General features: G+C 37.3%; 1 protein-coding gene and 1 long non-coding RNA gene across 3 annotated transcripts in view; both read left to right on the plus strand.

The window, feature by feature from the left end:
• Positions 1-18387, plus strand: part of NKAIN2 (sodium/potassium transporting ATPase interacting 2) — a gene marked incomplete at its 3' end in the record, with an annotated part of 585648 nt that overhangs the window by 86348 nt on the left and 480913 nt on the right. The gene's annotated exons all lie outside the window — the stretch shown is intronic.
• The window catches only part of LOC310897593, a 42747-nt gene that overhangs the window by 8224 nt on the left and 16136 nt on the right, over positions 1-18387 (plus strand). Inside the window, exon 2 of the long non-coding RNA XR_014582406.1 lies at positions 223-18005. This is a non-coding gene — a long non-coding RNA (uncharacterized lncRNA). The remainder of the gene's footprint in view (positions 1-222; positions 18006-18387) is intronic.

An 18387-nucleotide genomic window follows, 5' to 3' on the forward strand; every position in this document is an offset into this window, starting at 1 on the left:
CCTGGGTCTGTCCCCTCCCAGCTCCTGCTGCACCCCCAGCCTGCTCGCTGGCAGGACAGATCAAGAAGCCGAAAAGTCCTTGGCCTGGTGTAAACACTGCTCTGCAACAATTAAAACATCAGCATGTTATCAGCGCTCTTCTCATCCTAATCCAAAACATAGCACCCTACCAGCTACTATGAGCTACTTAACTCTGTCCTAACTGGAACCAGGACATAGTAGAATAAAAACTTTGTCATATTGTGTGATGTCTACAAGTCCTTTACATGGGGGTTTCTAGGTGTGATTTTCTGTGTACACCTGGCCTATTTTTAAGGGCATGCCTGCTTTCAAATCATTTGTTGCATATTTAAAATAGTACCATCTTGGCAAACTGAGTAGTTGGCTTGTTTTCACAAGCGGTATGACTATGATGGTCACAGTTTACCCTTTGTGAGGAGTCAGGCTAGGCTTTGGATAAGCGTAGACCAGACGTGTTTAGTGAGCCATGTGATTTTTGCATACAGAAAAAATATTTCTTATGTTTTAACATCTACTAGTTTTGACATGCTTTAACAATATGGTATGTCTTATTGCTGCTTTTACTAGAAGGCCTTTCTTGATTTCTATGTGAATTTGTGAATATCCTTTTCATGTTCTTTTTTTCTGAAAGCGATCTGAGGAAGGGCATAAGACCTTACTTTCATTAGAAGCAATTTTGTTCTGGGTTATTAGTTGGTTATATCTTCAAGGCTGAGTGAATCATGGATCAGGTTTAAGTGGCAGGGAAGAGGAGAAACATATATAGTCGGACCTAAGATTTCACTTGGGAGCAAAGAGAGATCAATATAGAACTCCAGCTAGGGAATTCTAGTCTGTGAAAGATGTGATCATGATGTCAGTTATTTGACGTAAGGTGATAAGATTTTTCATTTTTAAGAAATTGCCATAGGCTACCATAATAAAAGCTCTCCTTTTAATAAGGAATCACTAGATGAAATTCCTTGTCCGGTATTCTGCAGTAGGTAACTCTAGTTAATCATACTTAAATCCTGCAAAGCCAAAGACATTTTCTTCCTTGGGTTCAAGCTAGTAAAAATATCCTTGCTGAGGATTTAGCAAGTGAGCACTCGCATACAGATTTATTGAAGCTATGATAGCTTTTACATTGAGCAGAGAAATGGGAGCACTTTATTTTGCATTATTGAATTCAACAGACCTAATAGCTGCATAGCTGGTGGTCCAGATGATGATTTAAGGTCTTCAGATAGAAAACTAGATAAGTAAAGATTTCCAGCTTTATGACAAAACTAGAAATGTGTGGAGTGGGTGGGTGAATAAATGCTTCCAGTCAGTTTTCAAAACAATGGACTTTTCTTTCTCTGAAAGTAAAGAAAAAACTATAGAAAACTGTTGATCCTATATATATGTATCTATAATCTCAGTGTTGACGTTCTCTATCAAGGAAACTGGGTAAATTTGTCATTAAATCAGCCTTAAAAAGACAATATGATGAACTTTCTGAAGTGCAAGATAACATTAGAAATAAGAGCTGTCAGCCACTGCAGAGAAGCTGTGGAACTAGGGAAATGTGGGCAAGAATGATTGGAGAGATGATCTTTGTTAAGAGCTTTGCTTTTTCAATCTTGCTTAGACCACATTCAAAACTTGTCTGTTTTGCAGAGCTGTTTTAATTTCACAACTGTATGTTAAAAGGTAGAGTTCCATACTTTGGGAGTTTGTTTATACTAGGACACAAAATTAAAATACTAAGTCTTCAATATAAGGTGGCTTATTTGCTCGTCACTCACTCTAGTTGATTTCAGCTGATCTGCCTTAGTGTAAGTCTGTTTCTTATGTTTACTTGTAAGGTTGGGAGAGATGACTGCTCTTTTTTCTTTTGCTCTATGGATAATTGGAATGTTGCCTCTTCTTTTTTTTTTTTTTTTTTTTTTAAGAATGTTCTAGTTACAGCTGTATAACATTTTGCATGGTTCTGGAGTCAATGTTCAATTTAAAAGATATATTACACCTAAGAAGCATTTAAGATTAGAAGTCTGTATTTTGAGGAAATAAATGACTAGAACTGTTTAAAGCTGCAGTAGTATTTACAATATAAAATCTGTTTTTCTTTTCGCTACTGGAGACCAAGGTTTTGGAAGGCTTTGTAACAATGTATGTTCTGAAATAAAACTATATTTTTGTATCTAAATTCCCAGAGTGGAAGATGCCTAACTCTCCAAATTAATACTTTATTCTTCCTGTCTCTTACATTTCTTATCTAAAATGCTTGGAAAGTGAGGATGATTAACAGAGTTACACTTTTTTGTGTGTGTATAGTCTTTAATCAGCCTGAGGTTACGTATGCTTTACAGTATTATTCAGCCTGTAGTCATATACTTTAGTGTTTATAATCTTACAATAACGAAAGATTAGATGTAACTGAGAATCATTCATCTTAGTGGTGACTCCATTCAAATGAAACAAAAAGCATCTACTCATCTGTATTGGTCTAAGCTTGATAGCAATGCAGTTACTTTCCCTAATGCTATGCTTGTTGTGGCTTTGTTTTCCACCTGATTGCTTGGTTTTGCTCTTTACTCCAATATAGTGCTCTTTTTCCTTTTATAAAATGATTACACCCGTAATAAGAATTTTACCTGTTTTCCTCTATTTTTTTACCCTTTGCTTTCTCAGTAAGAACAGATGAATTTTTAAGTGTTTTTGGTGTTTTTGTGTGGGATGGGCTGATGTGTTTTCTAGTCTCTAAAGTAAGAAAACCCTTGTGCTTCCTAAGGCTGATCAGAGGTGCCAGAAATACTACAAAAACTGATACTCAGATGTTGTTAGGAACCCAAGTCCCAGTTAATGTATTAGCTACTTAAAACCTTTTTGAAAATGTTGGATATGTGATTTGGTGCATGTTATTTCTCCTTTCTCAAACACTGTGTCTGATGGAATGGGAGAGCAAAGCATCCCCCTTGAGATGAATGGAAAAATTGGCAGAAGGGAGTCTCTCATATAAATATGGTGAATCAGAGGCCATCCTTCAATAGATGGATGTAACATTAAGGAGATGTCAGCAGGAGGAGAGAGCAAGGAAGTGGTGCCATGTGCTCTAATACTTGATGTGAATTACACCTGCTTGAAATCTCTGTATCACATTGCTCCAACTCCCCCTTCCAGTAAATAGCTGAAGGTGAGGGACAAAAGAAAACTAGACTTCAGGATGAAAATGTAGATTGGCTTAGATGGGTTCATTCAAATCAATGGAAGTACAAAGTGAAACAGAAAATGAAGATAGATAACTTTAGATAACTTGTGAAGATAATCAGCATCAAAAGTTCTGTCCCATCTCTGAAGTTCCCACCTTGCCTGTCATTTCAGAACAGGTAGTCAAGAAGACAAATAGGAAACATCAGTATTTGAATGAATATGATTTTGGGGAACTAGAAGTATTTTTAGCTGTATTGTTTAAATTTGCTCAGTCTTCCTTATTTACCAAACAATTAATTTCGTCCTGTTTGTGCTGCTTTGTCTTGGAGGGATGCTTGCAGAAGAATACATGAATCAGATCTCTTGCAATCCATACCCTGACTGCTTATAATCAGGACAAAGGTGATTTACTGGAGGAGCTTAGATTAGGTTTTGTGAAAATCCAGAGGTCTGGCTCACTCATCATCATCTTAGACTCTGATTATGTAAACATTGTGCCAATGTGTGTGCTCATTTTAAGGGGAGCCAAAAGGCTGAGGAGGTTTCAAGTGCCACAGGAAGGATATGTAGAATAGTGCTACAAAACCAGCCAGAATCTTGACTGTGACTTGAGTCATGTGGTCTTGAACTTTTTTTGATGATGCGGTTCAAAAGCTTGCAGCTGCTAGGAATGTGATCTTCAGTATAAAGGAACAAAACCACATTCTTCATTTGGATGCTAATTTCAGGTGGATGCTGATAATTATCTAAAGATTTTCTGGGTTTTAGTAAATTATTTGAATAAAATCCAGAATAACTGACCATCTCCTAGTTCTGTCAGCCTTGACCTAGATGACAGTACTACCACTGAGACAAAAGGAAATTCAGTAGCATGACAGTAACAGAAGACAATAAAAGGCTGGCTGTATTTTGTCTTGATCCAGCCAAGCTTATTGTATGAATTCCAGTCTGTGAAGGTTGTTCTTATCACAAACTGATCTCTTATGTATTTAAATGCTCTGCAGGATCTTTAGAAAATTTTTGTCCTGGTTCCTACTTGGCAATTAGAAATACAAAGCTCCCTTTGTCTTTTGCTTTTGTTATACTGTAGTCAGGCCATTGCCTGGTTATGCAGCAGTTCTGTTGCAGTTTGGAGGAAGTCATTGCTAGTGGTGGGTACCAACTATAGCAGATAAAACATTCAAATTTTTTTCACAGTTCTTTAAAAGTTTCCTCAGCAGCCCTAGCATGCAGTTTAATTTGCTGCATATTAGCCTCTTTGCTGGTTGAGAAAGAGTGTATTGTCTCCCGTCAACAACAGAACTGTTTGCCAGCTCTTTGCCTTCAACAGGAGAATTGAGCTTTTGCAAAATTTGAAGTTGAGCAGACGGACAGCACAAAGATCAGAATGACACAAAGGGAACCCTTAGTTTGTAGAGCACAGTTTGGGTCTGTCTCTGGATTATCAGCCTGCAAACAAGGCTGATACAGAGAAGGGAGTACAGGACTGAGAATGAAAATCCTCATAAGTGACAGCACAGAATGTGGGTCAAAAATTTTAAACCTCCTCCCTAGTTCTTCAACCCAGGTAGAGAATGTGAAAACTGGAGACTGATATACAAGAAGCCTTGCTGTCCTTTCTTACTCGGTACATGCTTTACAGTTAGCTAACACACAGACTTTTTGAATTGTTTCCACCAAAGATGTTGAGGCACATCACTGTGACTCTGCAAAAGACATAAGGTTCCTTTCTGGTCCAGTTGTACTTAGGATTTTTGAGCCTCTGAGCAGAAAGTGCTTAATGTACTAGCAATCTGCCTCAGACTTCACACAGTGACCCTGCAAAAGTGATTAATGCAAGAGGATAGTCTTTCCTCTCTAGAACTAGGAATAGAAAAGAAATTGAAGCCATAGAAAAGGGAAGGATAAGAAAAAGGAGAAAAAAAAAAAAAGAAGCACACTAAGGCTTAAGAACTCATCTGCTCGTCTCCCTCCTCGAAGGCTTCTTCCTTTGTTGGAGGCTGAGAGGCATTGGCACTTGACCCACAGGATTTTAAAGAAGAAACTCAGGACAGATTGTTCCCAAAGGATTTCTTTGATACTGTAGTCAAATAGTCATAAAAACTTCAGAGCTGTAGCGGGCAAAGGGAAAAAGTAAGCTGAAAAAGGAGAAATACTAATAGTAAAAAGGAGTCTGATTCTTTCCCCCGAGGACAAGACTTGAAGATAAATTCTGAGGTTCTTGAAGGAGAACACTGAAATGCCAATAATTCTGGAGGTGGTCGTGGTAAGGAGTATGGGATGGTGGAAGAGAAGAGACACCCCCAACCATCCACTGATTTTACTCAAGCAATGCTCTTCTTGTGTAATTTATTAAACAGTAAATAAATAAATAAGGGCTTAACTGTCATTGTGTTAGATCTTTCCCTTGCGTTAACTTCCCATTTGATATTCTTCTGGAATTAAGACATTAGCAGCAGCCTTGGTAGTGGTGTATTAATCCTATCCTCAGTGGTGCAGTTCAACTAAGGCTCATTGGAAAATACATCTCTTGAAAGGAAAGCAAATAGTATAACAATACAAAAATATCTAGAAAGTGATCTCTTATTTCTTTCAGCCCACTCATGCGATAAAGAATTACAGACATACCAGGAAGACATTAATGTCAAGGGGACAGAGACTGGGAAATTCAAGCAGCCTTTTTTTTTTTTCTTTCTATTTAATGGAGAGGCTCCCTAGAAGAAGAAGCTGTGCTTTAAGTTAACGTGGAATGTTCTTTGCACTTAGCAAAAGGAAAACAGGCCTGATGTGGGATGTGGTGGCCTATACAAAAATTACTGAGTTTCCATATAACTTGGAATGGAAGGGAAAATTCTGTCACAGAAATGATTACCATCAGCAGGGCCAGTGTTTTACCTCATGTCTTTCAAAAATTGTGTGTTGCTAGAAAATCTGACTTTCATTGAGAGGAAATATTAAGGCTAAGAAAACACTGAAAATAAATTTCAGGAGGCTGTCTGGGGTACAGCTGCTATTCTGGTCTCAGTCCCAGCGTGGATCTTAATGGAGTATTGGCATCTTCCAGTGTTCAAGAGCTCATTTAGTATGGATGCACTAGTGCAGGCAGACGCACTGTGGCAACTGTAATCAACTGACTTACCTTTTGAATGCAGCAGCTATGGAAATAATTCTGACAAATATTGACATGTTGAATAGTGACAGAAGGCTGGAAAAAATAAATTTTCTTCCATAGACCCTCAACACGGGTCAAAAAAAGAGGTTGGAGAGAGAAGAGAAATGGTAAGCTTGATGAGAAGAGGGCTAAAGGGGTGCAGTGTTTTGGAGACTGTTACCAAACTGATGTATATATACACAACTGGTATTTATCTGGTACATGGGCCAAACTGTGAATACAGTTCACTTTTCCCCATCATGCTCTGATCACTTCATCAGTGTTTTTTTTTAGGGGCACTGACACTTCTTTATTTTCACAGGAATCTACTCTTGCATCTGCTAATCTTGACAGTATGTACTGTTCAGGGACTCAGATTGAGATACTCTCCCTGCTGTCTAGATGCATGGTGTATTTAGCCACTAATGCAAGATGGTATGGATTTTGCATCACCAGTTCCTGGACAGTGGCTGTAGCTCAGCAGAGGATACTTTATAAAGCTGAATTATGTGGGGTTCTGGTCTTGGCTCTTTTGATTCCTCATTTTCAGGAACACTGCACACAATGTTTTCCTGCTTCTTGGAATACTCAGACACCTTTATCACTTGAAATGACATAGGGATAAAATTGGACTGCTTTGTTGATTTTTATTAAACACATTTGTTAATGTAACAAAATATTTTTTTTTTTTGGGGGGGGAGGGGGGTCAAAACACACTGTTAAAGTTTGGGCTGATGATAGTCTTCCTCTTAGTGGCTACAGTATCATAGATAGTTTAGGAATCCAAGTTATTCACCCTACAACTTTACTCACTGCTGACATACTTCTATTCATTACTGTTGGCAAGAAATATTGGGGCCAACTGCGACAATTCTGAGGTGTTTCTCAACCGTAAGATAAATGACCTCCTTAGTCTTCACGCATATTTGTCCATGTTTGTCTGTGGTTGAGTTGTGGTGATGTTGCATTGAGTTGTTATATGGTCATGGTGATAGCAAGAGGGAATTAAGTTCCTTCCTTAGCCTTCCTAAAGGCTAACACAGATGTTCTGGTTATATTGCAGCAAGCTGATGTAGATACTCAGAAGGCGTGTCTTTCTGACTTTTTAAATGTTAGGACCTCCTACCCATTTATTTTTTTCCTGTTGTCAGTTGTGATTTTTATGTACGCAGTCACCTACTACTTTCTGGATCTTTCTGAACCCATTACAATTCTCAAGTGAAAAATCCTCACCATAGGGGAATACTCAGAGCATGTAGTAGCAGGATTTTTGCAATTTCCTTTTTGTTACATCATTCATATTTTCATCTCTAAGTTCTGTTTTTTTCTCAATTTGAAGAATTATTTTCTATGGATGCCCTTTGATAAAATCTTAAAAACCAAAAGACCTGCTGTACTTCATGTATAATATGCACTCTTATATTCACAGTAGATTGTAGTTTGAATCTCTTGACTATTGTCTCATACAGTTAGATAACATTGCATTTATCAAGATTCTTTTAATTGTGAGTTTGAGTCTCTTGCCAATTTGCCTTTTATGTTAACTGTCTGACCACAGTGGAACAAAAGGAAGAGGAAGAGACTGTGCTAGAGAAATTGAATTTGAGATTAGAATGTGGCATTGAGCAACAAGTTTAAGTGTATGCTGTTTAGGCATCAGATAAAAAGGTAGTTATGCAATGACACAGTATTATTTCTGTTGTTTTAGTGTAGTACAAACTACAGGTAAGTGATGCTAGCTTAGAGAGAAATAAGTTTTACTACTGCACCCTGGCAGGCATAAACATGCGTCTAGGAATTTCTGTTATACCAATGTTCATGTAAAAGCCAGAAGAATGCTTGCAAGCAGCTTTGCTTTGAAAAATAATATTTATATCTGGAGTTATAAAAATGAAAAACATTATTCTACTTCAGTCATATGCTGTTTGAGATCATAGTTTCATCCACCTTCATTGGCCTGAAATGGATTTGTGCATTTGCAGCCTTATGAAACTCTCAGGATGTAGTGGTACTGCTTTTGTGTTAGCAGTCTAAGAGTGTGGATGTCCTCATTTTGCCTCTGTTGAGAGTTCAGATGAAGATTCAATTAAGGAACAAGTCATTGTGCAGTACATCAAAATGCTGAATTATCACACCTGTTTGGTGAACAAGGGTAAATGCCTGTAATTGGGATCTATAAAAGCAAGGCACCTGCTTACTACCTGTGACCTTTTTCTCATGCTCTGTCTGAATTAGCTAGGTCTGACTGCTTCTAAATGTAGATACTTTTTTTTTTTTTTCTTGACTACACCTAAAAGCAAGACTTTTGGTCTGTGGGATACCTTAGAGATATTTTGGAAACTAAGCAGTAGTTCAAGCTTCATTAGGCAACAGGCTTCCGGTATTTCTAAAGCTGCTTTTTTAGGTATATTTACAGTAGAGTTTTAGTTCAAGCAAGCAGTGTGCTTTTCAAAGAGAATTCTGTGATATTCTGAGATTCTGTATCAAAAAAAAGATTCTTTGGTAATGTGGTAGAAACTGGTTTCCTTTTGGATGAAGCAGACCTAGCAGATACACATAGTCATCATGGTGTGTTACTTATAGTGACAAATGGGCACCTAGTCTGTGGGAGCACACTGTAGCTACTTTGAAATAAGACAACAGAACACCCTTTGGCATCAAGTGTTTCACTGTATAAATCTGCTGTTACTGGGCTATGGTATTTGCTATTGTAGTTTTAATTAATCATGCTGTTACAAGAACTCAGGATTACAAGCCTTGGAAAACCCCAAACTGGGACAGTTCACCTAGACTCCAAGGAAAACATTTCAAGTGGCTCTTAAGACAACATCTCAAGTCAGATCTGGCAGTGAAATTTCTATCTAGATTATACACAGGCACCCGCGTAGGTGCCCAGTGGACTCAAAATGGGATCCATCCCAACAAATTTGAGATGTACACTGTGAAGATTTGCCTGCAATAGATGATTTACTTAATAATTTATTACCCAAGCTGTTTTTTTTTTTTAATTATATATACTTAAATGGCTTGGGTTGCAATTTGATCTATTTAGATGCCTACTTGAGGATGAAATCACCAAGTTACCAAGTGGTACCTGTCTCTCTCCCCGACCTCAAAAGAAAACCCTAAAACCTAAGGTGAGCAAGCAGCTTAAATATAGTTGGCTGCAATGACCTATAGAATCGATGCATTTCTAAGATTGAAGTCAAAGTACTCTATTGATATGGAATAAAATGTATCTGTTCCAAAGTTTGTTTATAAACTTTCAATCTGGGCACTACAAGGACAAGGTCCACTATGGGTGGAATTCAAAATCTGTACCATGAAGTACTTCTGATGTAAGACAGAAATCCTATAAACGCATGCTTAGCTTGGTGTTTTATGTTGTCTGGATTAAACAGATGTTTTACTCTGGTCAGCAAAACATCTCTTAGGAGCTTACTTTCCCAATTTCTTTGAACTGAATCTCCATAAATGTTATGCTTCTATTCACAGAATATACTCATATTTTGAACTTTTTTCATCCTGAGAAATGTGCAGTAATAATTCTTTTGCAAGCCTCTTGGTATCGTGGCCACATGTTTCTCAGGCAGGTGTTTTTGTATGCAGGAAATACTTGTTTAAATTGATCTATCAAATCACTTCACACAGTATTGGGTACAAGTGTGTTACCATAGCAGGAAATGAGTCAACATTTACAGAGAGATTGTAATGCTGTTTCAACATATTCTGTTAAATTCTCAGCAACAGTACTACTGTATTACTTGACGCTTGCAGTCTTTGGGTCAGGGCCCATGCCTAATGTAGTCCGTACAATGCATTCTGCATTCTGGAAGTTACATGAAACAAAATCATTTACAATTCTTCCTAAAATCTTTGTGAAAGCTTATAGAAATGCTATGGCAATTAAAATAGCTTTTAGACTTGCCAGCTGTAGGTAAGATTGTATGAACTATGTTTTCACTCCAAACCCCCGGTTTTCTGCTCATAAACTTTTGTAATGTTTTGCCTTTCATACTGGCTTTTTCCAGTCATCTTTCCTGCCTGAAGGGTATTCTGGTGGTGGTTTATAGTAGAATTCCAGCAACAGTAACAGTTGTGCTACTTTTGAGTGTATGAAAGCTAGGAAAAAGACTTTTCCTTTCAGTGGCTCATTGGATCTGTGTTCAAAGCACTCCGCTAGCTGACAAGGTTGGAGATGGAAATCTGAATTAGCCCCTATGGTGGAAAAGCAGATTTCAGTGTTCTGGTTGTTGTGTTTTAAACCAGCAGCCACGCAGACATTTGCGCACTCCCCCACAGTGGAATGGGAGATAGAATTGGAGAAAAGGTGAAATTCATGGGCTGAAATAAAAGTGGTTTAATAAGAAAGAAAAGGAAGGGGAAATAATAATGGTATGGTAAAATAATGTACAAAGCTAGTGATGCAAAGTGCAGTTGCTCACAACCTGCTGACCAATGCCCATCCAGTTCCTGAGCAGTGGCTTCCTACCCTAATCACCCCCCCTATTTTTGTTGTTTAGCATGCCACATGGTGTGGGACGTGCCTTTGGCCAGCTGGGGTCAGCTGTCCTGGCTGTGTTTCCCCAACCCCCAGTCTCCTCACTGACAGGGCAGCACCAGAAGCTGACAAGTCCTTGGCTCTGTGTAAGCACTGCTCTGCAACAACTGAAACACTCCTGTGTTACCAGTAGTATTCTCATCTGAAATCCAAAACACAGTACCACAGTGGCTACTAGGAAGAAAATCAACTCTATCCCAGCTGAAACTGGGACACTGCTAAAAACTGGTTTTAGTTTGAGCAAATGAGAAGAAAACTGCAGAAATACACACATGCAGGTTTCTTTGTATATTTTATATAACCATTTAAATATTATTTTTATCATGAAATTTGCTCCAATAACTGTGGATATTAAGGAAGGACTTCGCAGTGGAAAAACTGGCAGTTCTATATCCCAAAGTAGCACACTCAAATACTGAGCAATTGGTGTTTGCTTACAGTGTTTCCGTAGTTCTTATTTTATCCCTGTCAAATAGAATACTGTATTTTAAATATGTTGCTGTTCCACATTAGTTGTATGATTAAATTCAGTGTTAGACATTGTACAAAATGGTAAAATAATATGCATTACATCTAATTTTTGCAAGTTTATGTGTATCTCTGAGCTAAGAAACAAGCCTTATTTTATTTTTGTAGTTTTCACGTGCAACTTTTTGTTATATTTTTCCAGTGAAAAGTATATTTTTCTAGTTAAAAATATAACAAAGCCTTTCATCAGTTGTACAATATCTCTAATTCTTCTCAAGTAGCATCTAAAACTGATGGCAACAAAGCTTTAGAAGTTTACGTCACATGGATAATGTGAATTCAACCTCTGTTGTAATGATCTGAAACTTTCAGCTCTTTCATATCAAGCAAATTGTAGTGGAGATATATTTTTTCCAACGACTAACGCTATTGGAAGATAAACACCAATATGCAAAAAAAAAAAAAAAGGTACTTTGTGCAATGCATTAATAAAATATACGTTATTTAGGTATTTTCATGTTATAAAAAAAGTTAGGTATTTAAAATCATTCTTGTACAGGCACAGTAAATGTACCGTGTCTGGGATTCATGGTCTGTTTTGTGTTATTGAAACAGATGAGAACTGAATTAGAAAAAGAAGCATTGTTAATCATCTCTGTCCTGGGATTTCTGATAACATCTATGGAACTAACATGATTTTTAATGCAGTATCTTTGTATGCATCACAGTAATGTGTGTTGAATTGTTGAATTAAAAATAATGATTTTTTTAATGTATTGTCTTTTGATAACTTTTTTTTCCCCTGTGTGTTTGTGGGGTGGGGTATGGGTGAAGGAAGGAATGGGGCTTGGGAAATGGTACTAGAACTGGCCTGAATCTTTTTGTAGAAGTAGAAGGGTCTGTTACTTATAAGGCAGCATCCATTATTGCTGACCTACAGTTGGAATACCCATTGTCTTTCATTAACTTCAAGAGGAAATTGAGACATTTCCAAATGCTACAAGAAATAAAGAATATGAATTGGTTGATACAGAATTTTGAAGAATAGAGTGCAAAGCTGTTAATGAGCTGTAGTAGCTGCCTTCTGTAAGAAAGACAAGTTGCTTTAATCAGAAAGGTCATGTGTGTCAGATAGCATTATAGTTTCCTGTGTTAGCTTGGCTCTACCTCAGTCTGGGAGAATTAAGATTTCAATGAACATTACTAATACTTAAGACACATGTCTGAAGATGTGGATACTTCTGCACTCAAGTCTGTTGAAATTTCACTTGACTGATTGACATTGCTGTTAAATAGTGCTTAAATACAACCAGTTTATACATGTCACTGAAGCCCCTAAAGTCATGCAAGTGTTAAATGTATAGCACAGAAAATAGCTCAGGGATCAGTGGAGCACACCTAGTTCCAGCTTGGACTTGAATGCTAAGAGTACCTTCATCATCCCAAAGGTTCAAGTGATGTAGGCACTACTACTAGGCATGCTGGAAAGAAAATGAAAAGGTTGTGGTTCAGTTAGGCTAAGGCTCAGTTCATGTGGGAATTATCTGCAGATAACAATTCTCTGCAGGTGGACAGGTTCTCCTAGAATTTTTCTACTTTGGATCCAGGCACTTTTTTGGAGGGCCTTTCTTTGTGGCTAGCTGAGGGACAATGTCCCAAAGACAGTGTAAATACAGGCTTTGTTCTCTTTTCCTGTTAGTTTCTTGACTTTTGTGGCTGTGTAAGCTGTATTATGGCTGACACTTGTTAGTTACTGAATAGAAAATATAAGTGTAAATATAATGCAAATAACTTCAGGTGTATCTGGTATTTGGAAAAATACCAAATAATTAAGCTGCCATCTTGGGACTTGCAGAATAAGAACCATTCCTGCATTGCATAATAGCATATTTACTTTTTTTTTTTCAGTGGAGTGCTGACTGAGGATTCATTGAGCAAGTTTTTCTTTTCACAGGATGATAGATATCTTTATGTGTTCTATCCTCCTGAGTGTCAGATTTCCTTCTCTCAGTCCTGGTATCCACCTATCACATTGTTTCTTGACTCGTGAGCATTGCAACCAGCCTCGGTGCTGCTGAAAGTCCCAAGTTATTTTTGTTCTTTACTAGTGACTGTGGATCATTGGTCCTACCAAGGAAATAAATTGGAGGAAAAAAAAAAATTCATAGGTATTAGTTCACAATAAGATCTCCCAAATAACAGAAATCTGTGTGGAGAATAATCCAAGTTAATCACATTTTTTTCTTGTCACTTTGATCTTTCTTTCCTATTATAATTGTTATATGTGTATGAAAAAAAGATGGACATGTTCATCCATTAGGGACTGATAAAACTGTTTTTACCCACAAACACAGAAACAGGGGAAAAAAATAGCATGTGTGTATGTGGGGGTGGAATAAAAACCCATTCATCACACCTGAGTGTTTGTTGAAATGTATCCTGATGAACGCTTCACAAGTGCTGGCTAGAATATTTTCCTGTGAACTCCTCTAGCCAGAGCAGCAAGGAAGTTCAACAGGAATCCCTGTCCCACCAGAAAGAGCCTCTGTTCCATTGACCTGCAGCTGTTCAGAAAATCCTTTTTTGTAGCTTGGGTGGAAAGGAGGATAGTTGTCTTGCATATAAATATAACAGATACATACAATTTTCTGAGAGGAATAAAAAGGATGAAAATGAGATGAGAATGTGTTTAGCTCATTATTACTACTGTAAGTCTTTCAAATATCTGGACTGAGGTCAAGATTCTTCTCAGCTATGGGAAAGGCTGATAAAGGGTAACATGGGAAAGAATTGATTTCAGAAATTGCATGGCAAACTTGCCATGTTGATTCTTCTCATTGCCTGGGAAAGACTATGTACTTTTATTTCTTTATTATTACCTTGCTGATTTTTTTCTGCTCTGATTCACTTGAGTGAAAACTGCCTAGTTTCCTTCGCTTTTTAATCATATATTTTTTTTCCTTTCCTTGCCTAAGCCTTTTCTTCAGGTGAAGTTGACAGTGGGTATTTTTAACCCAATGGTTAAATACAGTTTGGTGGTACACGAATTGAGATGAATGTCCAGATACCTGAAAAAATCAGGTGTAGAACAGGGTCAATGTGACTGCATGGGAGGAGTGTATGCACACCAAATGCTTATTAGAAGTCATACAAATTGATACAGCATTTACCTATGGGAGCTATTGTGCCTCTAAAAACTACAGTATTTGCACTCAGTATCACTTTTAAATAGGAAAGCATCAGGCAGCACTTCTTGCTTTACCTTCTGCTTATGCATACATGACAGAATGCTTTTTAGAGATAGGACTGTACACAGCAAGGTAAGTGTGGGCAGGCCAGAAATACAATAGGGAACTGTGATATCATAAAGTACTGCTAGTACACTTTTCCTCATGCGTCTTCCACTCTCACTTAAAGGTATTCTCAAACATGTGGATACTCCACCAAGATGATTTTCTCCAGCTTAAAAAAATCTTCAGTTTCTTATCTGAGCAGTTCCCCTTATCTCTATCAGAGTTCTGTATACACTACCCAAATTATTTTTCTTTCCATCCTTGAGAAGGATGGGAAAGTATATATAGAGCCACCAATTAGTGATTAAAACAGGCTTCTCAATAAAAAAAAAAAAAAAGAAAGAAACTCAGTACCACTTGTTCAAGCCCAAACAGATAAAGCAGCTGACAACATTAGGAATTACAGGCCACTGACAACAACAACAAAATCAGGGCCAGCACAATTTGTGATAACTGTGTCAGAAACACAAAACACTCCTTTTTTGGATGGCCAAGAGGAAACACCATCTTTGAATGTGCTACTGTCTCAACACATGGGTGGCTGAAGGCTGTGACAACTCTGATTACATTAAAACACCAACGGTGTTTTAGTTTCTGTCAGCTCATTCCTGCTTGTGATGTGACAAGACTCTTCACCAAAGGAATGCTAGAAAATATCTATATTAACATTTCCCAAGTCAAGTTCTCTGTAATTTATTTTGATTGATAAGGAGAGAACAAGAGAAGCCATCCTAGCAAACATGGTTATAGATTAATTTTTGGAAGGTGAAGCTTTAACTCACATCTTGTCAGAGTGAAAACATGAAATATCCTGTATAAATGCTCTAGATCATGAAGAGAAAAGGGAGTAGAAACCTCCTTCCCACGATGCAATGTCTTTTTCAAGAGTTGCCTGATTTAAATTCTTCATGAAGGAGAAGATTGAAGATTAGAAATAGTAAAAAAAAAAACAAAAACAAAAACAAAAAAAAACCTTTTTTTTTCTTGGTGCCTTTTTCTTGTGCTGTATTTTATAAAGACTTGGTGATTAAACAGAGGCAGACTACTCAATATTATTTCAGACTTAGTCTGACTCTTACCTTTGCAAGGGAGTTTCCATAAAGTTTCTGCTGATATTTTGTAGCCCCTTATTATAGCGATACAGCAAAAGGAGCATTTTACAAGTTGTTTGAGAGCTTCCCTCAGGGCACATGAGATGTTACAAGTCATATCAGATGTCTCAGAAAACAACCCCCTGAACCTGTTGCTCGTGCAAACACCTCTTCAGTCTTGTACCTGTCTAACGAAAGTGATTAGGAATGTGATTTATTTGAAATGTAATTGTACCCTTGTGCTCTGTCATCAGTACAGTTATTGGTAATAACACTTAGGTGCTTATTCCAGTGGATTATGATTCCTTTTTTCCAAAGCTGGAATAGTTACTTTTTTTTTAGATTTCCTCTTTTGTATATAATTGTCTACACTGCATGAGTTGTGATTTATTACTGTTTAAAAAAAAAAAAAAAAGGATAATTTTGCAAGCAAAAGTCCTACTAATCAATTTTCTGACTCAGGCGTGTTAAAGTATGCTAAACTATGCTTGTGTTCCCCTGTTTACTCCTCATGTCTCTCAGAGTAGACTGGGCAGCTTTGGTACAAATGAAGTGCCAAGTTTGCCGCGGGAGTCAGGAGCCTAAGGAGCTCTTAGTGCTTTCGTTGCCCTCTAGTGGCACAGTGATGGTTGGGGATGCCTTATGGGGCTACACCACTGACAGCCCGCTCCCCGGGTGTGTTTAACCAATAAAGATGAAAAACCAAGAAGTATTGTTAGCAGCATATCTTTGTCCCACGTTGTGTTTGAAATGGGGATCTGTAAGGTAAAGGATATAGTACAGGTGTAAAGAACTTCCTTATCGTGTGTGTCCAATAAAAATGCTGTGGCTGCAAGGAGGGAAGCTGTTCTTCCAAATGAAGTAGATTACTTTGTTTACAGGAATGCTCAATGCATTAGTCAGAAAATTGCAACTGAAAGCAATATGCACATTGTCTCATTCTTGTGTTGCTGTCAGACTCCTTTAGTTCCATGGAACAGACGGATTTTTTATTGACATTTTCACTTCAGTGATTTCTGTAGAATAACATTAAATTAAAAACAGTTAATGAATTGTAATTAAAGATATAATGAAATGCTAACTTACTTGCATCTCAGAAAATCCCCTTAGCTTAGTCACAAAAGAAATAAATATTTGTTGATCTGCCTTAACAGTGTCCTTTTTTCTCTAAATTGTGTTCTGTTATGCTTGATAGCTAAAACTATTTCTGCCATCTACACTTAAAACTCTGTCTACAGTGTGATGGTTCCCCCTCTGTTTTCTACAACAATGATCAAAATGCCAATTCAGATTTTGATCATGCAACTGGATATTGTACTTTGCTCTTACGCAGGAAAGTCAGCTGCAGAATAATGCCTTCCATTCATTACTCTGGCACTGCAAAAAGAGATGCCTTTTGCCACTGCTGCTTATCTGGTTAACTATTGTTATCCTTCAATTACTGTTTTATGAATGGTCTGATTTTTTTTTAGTTAGATTTACCAGACTTTCCTGTAAAATCTGCTGTATTGTTTGTTCTGCTTCTTTCCCTCTTAAGTACCGAAGGTGGTCTGTCCATGTATAAGGCATACTCTTTAAGATTTTTTTTCAAATATTTCTTAAACAAAATGGTTTCAAGTTCAATTTCTGCTCATCACTGCAAGTTCTTGTACTTTTACAATCAAGCATGGGATCAGATAATTGGGGCTTTTGGAACCATTCGTATAACAGCAAAAATAAAATAGTGTATTTTTCTTCTACTGATAAACTGATTTTAGAAGTTATGTTGGGCATGACAACATCTTCAGTTTTTAGGTTGAAAGCATCATCAATCTATTTAATTTGTGTTAACTCTGTGAATGCAGTTGACACTATATTTACCAAGATTAGCATAAAATAATAAAGGTTGTTTTTGTACTAGTTAATTACATACAAAACATTAAATTTGCAAAAATAGCCTTCAAACATTTACATGCTGAAGTAAATTAATTTAGCTTTATTAGATGTTTGAAATCATGGGAAATTTAAATATACATGTCAGAAAATATATGAACAAGTGTGGGAGTGTTAGTGCAAGTGTCTGTCTCTTACACTCTTACAAAGGATTTTTCCTCTGCCCATTGGAGTCATCTAGTAAAGGATCATATTGGATGGAAATGCTGGTGAATTTATGACATTGTATGACTCATTGCTGCTCCACTGATGGAAAACACAGTAACTTGGAAAGAACCTCAAAGCTGTACTAAGCTTGCTTGTGGCCACTGAAGGTGTGTGTGTGTTTGTTTTTTAGGATGGATTCTATGATTGTGTCTATGGTAAAAATCCATATCCAAGCTTTTGGAATGAGAACCTATCATTAAAATGTTTACATGTTTTCGAGTGCTGCTTTTGTCTGTGACAACTAGCGTGCTCAAGTATTTTGTGTGTGCACACAGAAATCAGGATATGGGATGCTTGGAAGAACATTCCCAATGTGTAGTTTGCATGCAGTCATCCTGTCCCAATAGGTCAGTTTATTGATGGGTTGCTCTGTGCCACTAAGCCTCAGTGTCCAGGAACAAGTGGCATGTTGCATTTACTAATATAGCTATAGCTAATAAGAATCTACTAATATTTTCTGTGATATTAATTAGCAACTCATTTGTTTGA

Source organism: Anser anser (assembly GCF_964211835.1).
Source record: "Anser anser genome assembly, chromosome: 3".
Taxonomy (NCBI): Eukaryota; Metazoa; Chordata; class Aves; order Anseriformes; family Anatidae; genus Anser; species Anser anser.